Source organism: Saccostrea cucullata, unplaced genomic scaffold (genome assembly GCF_032062105.1).
Source record: "Saccostrea cucullata isolate Sc308-1 unplaced genomic scaffold, CSIRO_AGI_Scuc_v1 ctg2732, whole genome shotgun sequence".
NCBI lineage: Eukaryota > Metazoa > Mollusca > Bivalvia > Ostreida > Ostreidae > Saccostrea > Saccostrea cuccullata.
The window spans coordinates 39,097-54,098 of NW_026935280.1; the positions used below are offsets into that span (position 1 = coordinate 39,097).

General features: G+C 34.1%; 1 long non-coding RNA gene across 1 annotated transcript; it reads right to left on the reverse strand.

The window, feature by feature from the left end:
* Positions 1-234: 234 nt before the first annotated feature.
* LOC134242352 (uncharacterized) lies at positions 235-5,328 on the reverse strand. The gene is made up of 3 exons (XR_009986850.1): positions 4,937-5,328; positions 2,880-3,068; positions 235-467 (listed from the first exon to the last, which is right to left on the reverse strand). It is a non-coding gene; the product is annotated as an uncharacterized LOC134242352 (long non-coding RNA).
* Between the last annotated feature and the right edge of the window lie 9,674 nt (positions 5,329-15,002).

Below are 15,002 nucleotides of genomic sequence, written 5' to 3' on the forward strand. Positions count from 1 at the left end.
GAGCTCACTAAATGATACCCCCCGCCCCCCCCCCCTATGAATATCATAGCAGTGTCCATGTTTTGCTCTGGAAAATCCAAAATATACGTCAGATTAAAAAGTAAAATAGGAGGTGCACAATGGCAATATGTAATAAAGATTCTGTGAAAGTTTCGTTAAATTTCACTCAGTAGTATAAGAGGAGTTGCGGATAAGAGATGGGTACCCCAAAGCGTAACAGACGGACGGACGGACGTACAGACAGACGGACGGACGGACGGACGGAAATACCGATTACTATATACCCTCCCACTTTTCAAGCGGGGGGTATAAAAATGATACACAGTGTGTTTAAAAATTGTCTTCACAAACCAAAACTTGACTTATTTTCACTATGCTGTTTATTCCATGTCACATCCAAATAGATGATCTTCTGGCAAATCATGGTCATGCTTGGTATCAAAATTCAGTCTTCAGATGAGTCACACCTATCCAAAAGAAATTGAAATTTTTTAATCTATAATTCTTTTACTAATAAAAAGTGCAATTCATGAGATTATAAATTAGATTATCAAATTGAGAGATAAGATATTGTCACATTTTCTGTTTATAATTTGTAAATTTTAATGTACTCTTTCATCAATTAAAAGAAGTTTACACCAATTAAGGCAGTCATTTATGCTATTCCCTAATAAGACAACATACAAGTGCAAAGTAATCATGCACTAGTGGGTTTAGGATAATGTGCTAGAGTATTTATGACAACATACTAGCACGAGGTGACAATGTGCTAGCATGTACGTCAGTGATAATATGCCAGCACACTGAATCCAACATGCAGTGAAGCTAACACTTAATAGATTGTTTAAAGTTGTGTTTGCATGATATTTTGTTTTGTGTTAACAAAGCAGCGTGTTGTTTAAAGCTGCATTGGAGTGGCAGTCTGTTGAAATTAACATGCTAACACACTGCAACTTCACATCATTGGAACACCATAATTTTAAAACTGACAAACCAATATCTTATGATTACTAACTAGGTAATTGCAACTGTAAATGCTGATTTCATGGTGACAATAATACCGGTAATTCACTGTATATATGAGAACTGATCAATTATAATAAGGCGTGTCCAGATAGGGCCACTTGCTAAAGCTCAATAGCACTTTCATAAAAGCGTTCCATCTTACCGACACAAAAGACGCCATTAGGCTATCACACAGCTCGCCATCACAACACCGAAAAACACTTTCGCACTAACACAAGTTCGCACCAAACGCTGTCACACTAACACACAACACACTGTCACGCTAATACAATTTCACACAACAAAATATCAGGCTAACACGAGTTCACACAACACACTATCATGCTAACACGAATTCACAATCACGCTGTCTCGCTAACACAAGTTCACACAACACGCTGTCTCGCTAACACAAGTTTTACACAAAACGCAGTCTCGCTAATAAGAGTTCATACAACATACTGTCTAGCTAACACAAGTACACGCAACACACTGTCACGCTTAGATGAATTCACACAACACACTGTCACGCTAACATGAGTTTACACATCACGCAGTCTCACTAGCACACGTTTACACAATACACTGTCACGCTAACACGAGTTTACACAATACACTGTCACGCTTACACAAAGTCACAAAACAGGCTGTCTCACTATACACTAACACAAGTTCGCACCAAATGTTGTTGCCATAACACACTGTCATCCTAATACCATTTCACACAACACACTGTCATTCTAATACCATTTCACACAACACACTGTCAGGCTAACACGAGTTCACACAACACACTGTCACGCTTACACGAATTCTCAAAACAGGCTGTCTCACTATTCACTAACAAAAGTTCGCACCAAAGGCTGTTGTGATGACACACTGTTATCCTAATACCATTTCACACAACACACTGTCATCCTAATACCATTTCACACAACACACTGTCAGGCTAACACGAGTTCACACAACACACTGTCACACAAATTCAAAAAACATGCAATATCGCTAACACGAGTTCACATAACACGCAGTCTGGCTAACACGAGTTCACACAATATGCAATCTTGCTAACACTAGTTCACACAACACACTATCTCTCTAACACCAGTTCACACGACAAATTTTCAGGATAACAAGTTCACACAACACACTGTCACGCTAACACGAATTCACACAACATGCTGTCTCGTTAATAAGAATATGCACAACATGCTGTCTCGCTAACATGAGTTTACACAACACGCAGTCTCGCTAACATAAGTTTACACAACACGCAGTCTCACAAACACCAGTTTACACAACACGAAGTCTCGCTAACACAAGTTCAATCAACACTCTGTCTAGCTAACACGAGTTTACACAACACACTGTCACACTTACACTTTTTACACGATTTTACACAACACGCTGTCCCGCTAACACAATTTATGCAATACATTGTCAAGCTAACAAGAATTCACACAACCCACTGCCAAGCTAACACAATTAAGTTCACAAAACACATTGCCTTGCTAACACAAATTCATACAACACACTGTCTCGCTAACACAAGTTCACACAACACACTCACATTGCTGAGTTTAAAGTAAAGGTCTACCCTAATTTGAAGAGGTTTAAAACTAACATATCTCTATATTAGTAAAAAGCTTCAAATTTAAGACAAAAACATTTATGCAGTAATGTTCCTTATTAACATGCATCTGGCATATAAAATGAATGAAACCTTAAAAACCTCACAGTACATGTTTACTTAGCTAATTAAAGGTCTAAATTGATGCTATTCAACAATATATCAACATCTCTAAGTATGTGAATGAGTGAAATTCTCAAATAAATATTATAAATCAAAGTATCAATAAGAAGCTGAACCTTACATCGCAGGTTCCAATTCCATTGCTAAATGCTTTAGACAGGTTACTCCTATGAGACTGCATAAACCAAGATTCTGTGTCACAGTAGGTGTTAGCACAAAATGGATCTCATACTTCTTAAAGGCAATAAGTGCTGAGTACAAGTCTATATTTGCAGCTAAAACCATCCCAAGTGGTGGCACCATGAAATGACTGAAAAAATAAACAAACATTAAACCATTACAGCAGTCTTATAAAACAAAAAAAAGCAAACTTTCTATTATCACAATTTTTTAAAACAAATTTCTTTTGCAATTTAACTGAGCAATATTTGTCCCTTTTTGTCAGTAAAGTATGATATTAAATAATTAAGACTTTTTGAGAACATCTATTTATAGCGAGTCCAGACAGCAGCACAAATCCCTGCCCATAATGCGAGCTCTTATGATAACACCTTGGCAAAAGAAGATTGTGACTTGCACATTGCTCCACACAATTTTTCCGCAGTATACTTTGGACACACAGTGCTTAGCTTCTTTAACATGTTTAAGCTACATTCAAAATTAATTTCTTTTTAATTTGAATTAGCTATCCTTACTCATGTTCACATGGATCTAATGGGAAGTAATTTAACGAGCAGTGAATTCATTCGAATTAAACATTTGAATAAACTCTCTCTCAGTGTGAACATTGAGCATGGATGCACCAAATGTCAAATGCGGCTTGACAAGCACAATCTAAATTAAAACTAAATAAGTATCTGCCCTCACCCTTACAGTCACACTGTCAATATATAATTAAATGGAACACTTCTAGTATACCGGTCCCCATAAATATGGCGCTAAAATAGGTGCCGATGAAGGCAGTGTAAAATATATAGACGATCGCGTGAGCGATCGCCAAAATCGAAAAAGAAGCCACAAATTGCAAATTTGACCCCAAATTCGTGTTCCTTGTGAAAAATTGGGTTTACAAAACTGGTTTTTAGATACAGTTTTTTAAATGAGAATTAAAAGATTTTTTAAAATAACGTACATGTTTAGGAAGTAAATCTCCATCTTGCGTTGTTTAGGAATGTAGTCACATGATCAATTTTTGACGTAATCTCATAAATATTCATGAGATGCGTCACTTGTGTTTTGACGTAATGAAGAAATGCCTGATAGGACTCAAAGTGCAATGCTATTAAAATTGCGTGATTTTTGTGAGAAATACAGGGATTTAACAAATGTTAGCTAATTACTAGTCATCGATGGATTGAATTGTGCATCATTATCGATTTGAAAAGATAAAATTTATGAATAAGGGGCCTATTTGGACATGATTAGGAGGTCAGGATACCGAGCTGAAGTTAACGGTAAGTCGCTTTTACAATAACTTGCCTAAACTCAGCGCTAAAAATCGTCATGTTTCAAAAATTGAGTTGATTTACCCGAACTTTCATTTCTTAATCTTTCCTTTGTAAAGCAAAAATTTCATGAACTAAGCCAAAGTGTAAGATATCGGCACAATTCGACAAGCTGATACATGCAAGTTTTTTATCACAAAAGGCACATGCGCACACATAGTGGCTTTTGTAAGCAAAAATTACATAAATAAGCCGTAAGTCAGAATTAAAGAATACAGAGTGGATTTATTAAAAAAGACAATTTAAAAAAATAAACAACCTAACCCTAATCACTCGATCAGATGCGTTTTGTTGAAGCGAGTGGGAAATTGCGGTTTGTTTACATTCTGCATTGCAACGGCAAGGGAAATAACTGCTCATGCGCAATCTTGTGATTCTGGGGACCGGCATACTAGAAACTTCCCAATTAGTTGAATATATTCTGTAACATTAAGTGCAGTTTGAATTATAGAGTATGATCACTATCATAGATGGTAGGACTGTTGAAATTACATCCTCAACTTTAAAAAAAAAAATAAAATATAAAGCTGTGGGGATTTACAAGGCAAACAGAGAGCGTCTGAACTGTAAAACAGATAATATATCGGTGTGTCTGTGTATTTCTAATAACATCAATGTACGTCACTGTCATGTAATCAGTAGTGTAAATTTTAAGTAATAAAAATATTCTAACCTTCATTCCAATGGTCCAAGCCAATCATACATTAAAATGTCGCCGTCAGCTCTTTCATCACTCGATACAATTATCCACTGGGGAATCCGGAGCAGAGTCAAGCGTGTTCATCCTTGTTAATGTGACAGTCAGAATTTCCTCGTAAACAATTCACACAAGATTCTTAGAATATATGAATCGGGATAATTCTGCTTAGAATAATGTTCCAGAGAAGTGACAAAGTACTTCGTAGCTCCAGATTAAATGAGTGTGCATGTCTACAAACGGATTCTTTGTGAGAAAATGTTCAACTTCACAAATCATTCTATTTTCAGTTTGTAAACCATGACAAACATGTGTCCGACGTCGACTCGAAGGGGCACACTAAAAACGGGATATACTAGAGACCTGATATTTACCTGACGTTTCAATTTTTTATTAAATGGTAATGTTGAGTATTTTAAATTACTTATTACAGACTTTATGTCTTCGAGATATATGCTATACAAAAATTCAATTGTTTGGAACATTTACAGACAAATTTGAATCAGGTCAAATAAGTGTTTAGTACATCGCGTCTTTAGTACCTTCCTATTTCCCACAATGCCGCGCGTTGTTTACAAACAAGCGCGAAAAAATCCTCTAAACTAGGTACTAATTATTGTTGTGTACATTATCACATTTTAAAATTATTTGAATAAAAAGAAAACAAAGAAACACCGAATCAAAACTATATCTTTTAGATGCATCAACTAAAAATGTGCACATGTATGCAGTAAAGGCTTGGCTGGATATAGTAGACAACTTGTTCCTGAAAGGTTTCTCACATACATGTACTTGTTTTATGTAAAAAACAATTAAATATAGCTGGAAGTTTATTTCTTTTTATATCAAATGACAAGATTTTATAAGTTCGAAATTATTTCAGTCAAACTTTTTCATAATATACCAATATTTTAAGCTATCAGAAAAAACGTGTATGAGCTATTAACCCCTAATTATAGGGGCCAGCCCCTTTTCATTAATCTAATATGAAAGCTCTCGTAATTACACACAACTTTTGTTCTATATTTCTTACCAAATTATTCTCGGTTCAAAAGTTATTACACAAAAAGTAGCAAAAATTCAAGAAAAAAAATTACTAAAATTTGCCGTTTTATAGCTTCCAAACTTTAGGAAATCAGCTTATAATTTTATCGTTCTGCACATCTACAATGTATTGGCTATAAGTTCTCCAACTTTCGTGTAAATATCTTACATCGTTCTTGAGATTTTTAGTGGAAACGAGACATCAAAATTATCAATTAAAGGGCAATAACTCACAATTAAAGGCATGCATCAAAAAATTGAAAACAGGTGTAAATAGGTTTAATTACAAGGTATATATCCTGAAAGTTTCATAAAAATCAGTCCAAAGGTCTTTGAGAAATAGCCTGTCAATCTTGTCTACACAATTCACTGAACATCTATATTTTTAATACTCACCAATATTGCTATTTAATCCACCCCGTTTGGGTGAAAACTAAGGGAAATCGAGCGGGAAATCGAGCGGGAAAAAAAAAATAAAATAATAATAAGAAACAGTAGAATAACAGTAGGGTCTTCCGAAGGAAGCGGAAGACCCTAATAATAAGAACTAGAGCAAAGCTCGTTGCAAAGCAACGAGTGGGTCTTCCTTCCTAGCGATAAGCAAAGGATTAAATGTTTCTGTCTAGATTGTCAACTTTGCTAACATTCTCTTTTTCGATTTGTCTCAGAAACCCTTACTTGAATTCTTTAATTTGGTGTGAGCATGAAGTCTAAAAAGTACTCTCTCTAACAGCATTCTTGAAATCGTATCCACAACAGTTTAACTTCCAATATTATGACTTTTGATATCGGATACATGTACATGTATATCATGTTTGTTGCAATTATGTTTGTGAAACGTGTCATACTACAGAAACATAAGTGTTTTGCTACAATACCATCTTAAAAATGACTTTAAAATCATTTAATATACAATATAACTAGGTAAATAAAATAAACAAATTATATAATAATTCAAAAAATCCAAATGTATTTACAATAATGATGAACAATCTTCATTAGTTGCAATCAGTAAGTAGAACAATACTTTTATAATAAATGCACAGAAATGTGTTGTGTATGTTTCGAATTTGCAGCTTTCCACTAGCAACTGGTGGTACCTCAATAGGAGTGTAAAATTCTCTGAAAGGTATATTGTAAACATATCACATATGGCTGTGTATTCTTTTTTAGCGGCTTTGGCGGAATGCAGCAATCACTAAATCAAGTACAAAGCTAAAAGTCTTGTACATAAACATAAATAAGAATATCTACGCTAACTTATTCAAAAGTCAATTTCCACCAAATATTGTACAAGCTAAATATAATACATTTATAGCATTAAAGAAACAAATCTCTTTGAAGGTATTGCCCTGCATAAGAACAATTTGAATCCCCTACACTAAGGATGCTCTGTGCCAAGTTTCACTTTTGTTCTGGAAAATGATATTGTGAAATTTTAGACAATGATGATAATGGATAAAATTATGTTTTTTTAAAAAATTTACTGGTTCCTTTAGCTCAGATGGGCTAATAAGTATGCAACAGGCACAGTTTTGCAGTTGACATTGAAATGCTACTGGACATCTCTTCAATCTTGTTTTAGAAAACTACATGTACATGCCCTATGTACTGAATTCCTTGGAATCATACACATGTTTATGCCTTTAATTAGTTGTATGTGCCAAAATAACAATTTTTTTTACATTATATTGTAAAAAATACACATACATGTATTACAAGATCTTCTATTCCTGCTGAAGACAGAGGATCTATCTTAATCATTAGAATAAGTAAGTCTAAACTTTGAAAGGGAAGACCTTAATAAAGAGGTCAACATGCTACACAAACAAAATATTATTATATTTAAAAATAACATTTATTCCAATGTAAATACTGGTACATGTATTTCTGTTACAAAAACTACATGTATTTCACTTGAAAAACTGAGAGCAATTGATATGTTCATAGTTGTGGATTTATGTTGTCAAATCAAAATTTAAAAATGATACACAGTGTGTTTAAAAATTGTCTTCACAAACCAAAACTTGACTTATTTTCACTATGCTGTTTATTCCATGTCACATCCAAACAGATGATCTTCTGGCAAATCATGGTCATGCTTGGTATCAAAATTCAGTCTTCAGATGAGTCACACCTATCCAAAACAAATTGAAATTTTTTAATCTATAATTCTTTTACTAATAAAGGTGCAATTCATGAGATTATAAATTAGATTACTGTATACAGGGTAATTTTCGCCCCGTGTTATTTTCGCCCTTTTGTACTTGCAAACTATTTTGCCCCGTTTTAAATTCGCCCAATCATAGCTTTGTTTAAGAAATTGTGCTGTGTAATTTGAATTCGCACCGTTTTAAATTCGCCCAATCAGGAGGAGGGCGAAAGGGGCGAAAATAAAACGGGGGCGAAAATTTCCCTGTATACAGTATCAAATTGAGAGATAAGATATTGTCACATTTTCTGTTTATAATTTGTAAATTTTAATGTACTCTTTCATCAATTAAAAGAAGTTTACACCAATTAAGGCAGTCATTTATGCTATTCCCTAACAAGACAACATACAAGTGCAAAGTAATCATGCACTAGTGGGTTTAGGATAATGTGCTAGAGTATTTATGACAACATACTAGCACGAGGTGACAATGTGCTAGCATGTACGTCAGTGATAATATGCCAGCACACTGAATCCAACATGCAGTGAAGTTAACACGCAACAGATTGTTTAAAGTTGTGTTTGCATGATATTTTGTTTTGTGTTAACACAGCAGCGTGTTGTTTAAAGCTGCATTGGAGTGGCAGTCTGTTGAAATTAACATGCTAACACACTGCAACTTCACATCATTGGAACACCATAATTTTAAAACTGACAAACCAATATCTTATGATTACTAACTAGGTAATTGCAACTGTAAATGCTGATTTCATGGTGACAATAATACCGGTAATTCACTGTATATATGAGAACTGATAAATTATAATAAGGCGTGTCCAGATAGGGCCACTTGCTAAAGCTCAATAGCACTTTCATAAAAGCGTTCCATCTTACCGACACAAAAGACGCCATTAGGCTATCACACAGCTCACCATCACAACACTGAAAAACACTTTCGCATTAACACAAGTTCGCACCACATGCTGTCACACTAACACACAACACACTGTCACGCTAATACAATTTCACACAACAAAATATCAGGCTAACACGAGTTCACACAACACACTATCATGCTAACACGAATTCACAAACACGCTGTCTCGCTAACACAAGTTCACACAACACGCTGTCTTGCTAACACAAGTTTTACACAACACGCAGTCTCGCTAATACGAGTTTATACAACATACTGTCTAGCTAACACAAGTACACGCAACATACTGTCACACTTAGATGAATTCACACAACACACTGTCACGCTAACATGAGTTTACACAACACGCAGTCTCACTAACACGCGTTTACACAATACACTGTCACGCTAACACGAGTTTACACAATACACTGTCACGCTAACACAAAGTCACAAAACAGGCTGTCTCACTATTCACTAACACAAGTTCGCACCAAACGCTGTTGCGATAACACACTGTCATCCTAATACCATTTCACACAACACACTGTCATCCTAATACCATTTCACACAACACACTGTCATCCTAATACCATTTCACACAACACACTGTCAGGCTAACACGAAACCATTTCACACAACACACTGTCACGCTAACACAAATTCAAAAAACATGCAATATCGCTAACACGAGTTCACATAACACGCAGTCTGGCTAACACGAGTTCACACAATATGCAATCTTGCTAACACGAGTTCACACAACACACTATCTCTCTAACACCAGTTCACACGACAAATTTTCAGGATAACAAGTTCACACAACACACTGTCACGCTAACACGAATTCACACAACATGATGTCTCGTTAATAAGAATACGCACAACACGCTGTCTCGCTAACATGAGTTTACACAACACGCAGTCTCGCTAACACGAGTTTACACAACACGCAGTCTCACTAACACCAGTTTACACAACACGAAGTCTCGCTAATACGAGTTCAATCAACACTCTGTCTAGCTAACACGAGTTTACACAACACACTGTCACACTTACACTTTATACACAATTTTACACAACACGCTGTCCTGCTAACACGAGTTTACGCAATACATTGTCAAGCTAACAAGAATTCACACAACCCACTGTCAAGCTAACACAATTAAGTTCACAAAACACACTGCCTTGCTAACACAAATTCATACAACACACTGTCTCGCTAACACAAGTTCACACAACACACTCACATTGCTGAGTTTAAAGTAAAGGTCTACCCTAATTTGAAGAGGTTTAAAACTAACATATCTCTATATTAGTAAAAAGCTTCAAATTTAAGACAAAAACATTTATGCAGTAATGTTCCTTAACATGCATCTGGCATATAAAATGAATGAGACCTTAAAAACCTCACAGTACATGTTTACTTAGCTAATTAAAGGTCTAAATTGATGCTATTCAACAATATATATCAACGTTAACATCTCTAAGTATGTGAATGAGTGAAATTCTCAAATAAATATTATAAATCAAAGTATCAATAAGAAGCTGAACCTTACGTCGCAGGTTCCAATTTCATTGCTAAATGCTTTGGACAGGTTACTCCTATGAGACTGCATAAACCAAGATTCTGTGTCACGGTAGGTGTTAGCACAAAATGGATCTCATACTTCTTAAAGGCAATAAGTGCTGAGTACAAGTCTATATTTGCAGCTAATACCATCCCAAGTGGTGGCACCATGAAATGACTGAAAAATGTATGATTAAGGCAAATAAACAAACATTAAACCATTACAGCAGTCTTATCAAACAAAAAAAGCAAACTTTCTATTATCACAATTTTTTAAAACAAATTTCTTTTGCAATTTAACTGAGCAATTTTTGTCCTTTTTTGTCAGTAAAGTATGATATTAAATATTTAAGACTTTTTGAGAACATCTATTTATAGCGAGTCCAGACAGCAGCACAAATCCCTTTCCATAATGCAAGCTCTTATGATAACACCTTGGCAAAAGAAGATTGTGACTTGCACATTGCTCCACACAATTTTTCTGCTTAGCTTCTTTAACATGTTTAAGCTACATTCAAAATTCATTTCTATTTAATTTGAATTAGCTATCCTTACTCATGTTCACATGGAGCTAATGGGAAGTAATTTAACGAGCAGTGAATTCATTCGAATTAAACATTTGAATAAACTCTCAGTGTGAACATTGAGCATGGATGCACCAAATGTCAAATGCGGCTTGACAAGCACAATCTAAATTAAAACTAATTATATATTTTAAGTATCTGCACTCACCCTTACAGTCACACTGTCAATATATAATTAAATGGAACACTTCTAGTATACCGGTCCCCATAAATATGGCGCTAAAATAGGTGCCGCCGAAGGCGGTATACAATATATAGACGATCGCGTGAGCGATCGACAAAATTAAAAAGAAACCACAAATTGCAAATTTAACCCAAAATTCGTGTTCCTCGTGAAAAATTTGGTTTAAAAAACTGGTTTTTAAACACATTTTTTTAAATGAGAATTAAAATATTTTGTAAAATAACGTACATGTTTAGGAAGTAAATCTCCATCTTGCGTTGTTTAGGAATGTAGTCACATGATCAATTTTTGAAGTAATCTCATTAATATTCATGAGATGCGTCACTTGTGTTTTGACGTAATGAAGAAATGCCTGATAGGACTCAAAGTGCAATGCTATTAAAATTGCGTGATTTTTGTGAGAAATACAGGGATTTAACAAATGTTAGCTAATTACTAGTCATCGATGGATTGAATTGTGCATCATTATCGATTTGAAAAGATAAAATTTATGAATAAGGGGCCTATTTGGACATGATTAGGAGGTCAGGATACAGAGCTGCAGTTAAAGGTAAGTCGCTTTGCAATAACTTGCCTAAACTCAGCGCTAAAATCGTCATGTTTCAAAAATTGAGTTGATTTACCCGAACTTTCATTTCTTAATCTTTCCTTTGTAAAGCAAATATTTCATGAACTAAGCCAAAGTGTAAGATATCGGCACAATTCGACAGGCTGATTGTTGCAAGTTTTTTATCACAAAAGGCACATGCGCACACATAGTGGCTTTTGTGTTACATTAAGCAAGCTAAGTTGAATTAAAGAATACAGAGTGGATTTATTAAAAAAGACAATTTAAAAAAATAAACAACCTAACCCTAATCACTTGATCGGATGCGTTTTGTTGAAGCGAGTGGGAAATTGCGGTTTGTTTACATTCTGCATAGCAACGGCAAGGGAAATAACTGCTCATGCGCAATCGCGTGATTCTGGGGACCGGCATACTAGAAACTTCCCAATTAGTTGAATATATTCTGTAACAGTAGGTGCAGTTTGAATTATACTGATCACTATGATAGACATTAGGACTGTTGAAATTACATCCTCAAATTTAAAAAAAAAATAAAATATAAAGCTGTGGGGAGTTTACAAGGCAAACAGACAGCTTCTGAACTGTAAAACAGATAATATATCAGTGTGTCTGTGTATTTCAATAACACAATGTATACTCGATTCTCATTATATCGCGGGTTCACACAACACGGTATATTCCAAAAAATCAGATACATGGCTCACATGCTTTTTGTTGAACAAAGTATCACACATTGTCACTGAGTGTAAATTTTTGTGATGATTACAAAACATGGAACATGTCGTCGGAAAAAAAATTATTCAAATAAAACGTAATTTTACAGAAATCCATTATTATTTTTAGCCCACTGAGTTTATAATCTAGTGAAATCTATATTAAATTCATGTTTAAAAGTCTTTAGTTCGCATAATTGTTTATTTTCTTATGTAGAATTACATGGTAAAATAAAAAAAATAAGAATGAAGTCCATGTCAACCACAGGTACCATGTTTTCCCATCCCGCGATATTATGAGACTCTCCGAGTTTACACAATAACACTTCCTGTTTTAAAAAACTACAAATTAAACAGGCAAGTCTCACTATTTGATGATAAAAAGTTAGGCCATAGGTTGGTTTATAAACATCATTTGATGAAAGTTAAATTTAAAAAACAACACACTTTTTTATGCAAAAGATTTAATACCGATATAATGAGACACATACACACTGTCATGTAATCAGTAGTGTAACAACACAAGTAATAAAAATATTCAAAACCTTCATTCCAATGGTCCAAGCCAATCATACATTAAAATGTCGCCGTCACTCTTTCATCACTCGATACAATTATCCACTGGGGAATCCGGAGCAGAGTCAAGAGTGTTCAACCTTGTTAATGTGACAGTCAGAATTTCCTCGTAAACAATTCACACAAGACACTTAGAATATATGAATCGGGATAATTCTGCTTAATAGAATAATGTTCCAGAGAAGTGACAAAGTACTTGTAGCTCCAGATTAAATGAGTGTGCATGTCTACAAACGGATTCTTTGTAGAAAATGTTCACACAACACAAATCATCTCTATTTTCAGTTTGTAAACCATGACAAACATTTTCAGGATAACAAGGGGCACACAACACACTACCCAGCTAACACAAAAACATTTTTAAAATGTTTTTAAAACATTTTCAAAATGTTGCGAAAACATTTTTAAAAATGTTTTAATCACGTGATTTTGTATGGTTTTTTAAACGTTTTTAAAACATTTTAGTGAAATATTTCAGCAAAATGTTGTCAGAACATTTTCTTAAAATGTTCGAAAATATTTTTAAAAATGTTTTAATCACGTGAATTTGTATGGTTTTTTTAAACGTTTTTAAAACATTTTAGTGAAATATTTCAGCAAATGTTTCTGGAACATTTTCTTAAAATGTTACGAAAACATTTTTGAACAATGTTTAATCGCGTGATTTTGTATGGTTTTTTAAATGTTTTTAAAACATTGTACAAAATATTTCAACAAATGTTATCATAACATTGTTATAAAATGTAACAAAAACATTTTCAAAAATGTTTTTTTTTTTCACGTTTAATTTGTTTGGTTTTAAAACGTTTTCAAAACATTCACGTCGAGGTTACAAAAGTATTTTTACTGAAATTTTACTTTTCTCTATTAAATAATAATATATTTATATTTTAAAAGAAATAAACACAAGTTATATTTAATTTTCAAACCTTTAATACAAACCCATATTCAATATGTTAATAACATTTAAATTCCATTCTCGGTACAAGTTTTAATTCATTTTCTTTCAAACCGGGTTTTAAAGGGTGAAAACGGTGTCTAATCCATTCACTAAATTTTAAAAGAACAAAATCACAGAAATCCTATGTTCACAGTATAGGTCGAACAGAGCGGTGGATCTATAAGACTTAGTTAGACTAATACACTGAAAAGGCTGATAAGGAATCCGCCCCTCGGAAGAATAGCACAACCTGTAAAAATAAGGAAAGTTCATTGTGTTTGTTCAGCGTTTACATCTAATGTATCTTGATGATCAATGAAAATATACAAAAAGTATTTTAAATAATTATATCAAATTTAAGTTCTTTCCTCATTTACATTGAAAAAAGCAGAAAAATAATTACTATGACAATATTATTGAAGAGTAATAGTATTTACGTACACCTTTGCCTTCACCAAAGGCGGGTCTTTTGAATGGGGGGATTTGAAAATATGGATGATGCAATCAAACCATGCTGTAAAGAAATTACAGTTTTAAATCAACATATTGTTTGATGATTTTAAAACATTCCACAAAACAACGAATACTTTCAATGATATAATTGTGTTTTTAAGAATGAAATATTCAAATCAAATAACATGTGTATTGTCGCTTTTTTGTCAGTAAAGTATGATATTAAATAAGGTTAAAAAATGTATATACTATAACAAGAAAACAGTTATATCGACCCCCCCCCCCCCTGGAAAATCCCCCCCCTGGTAAGCATGAACATGTGTGAAGTGGATAACACCTTGC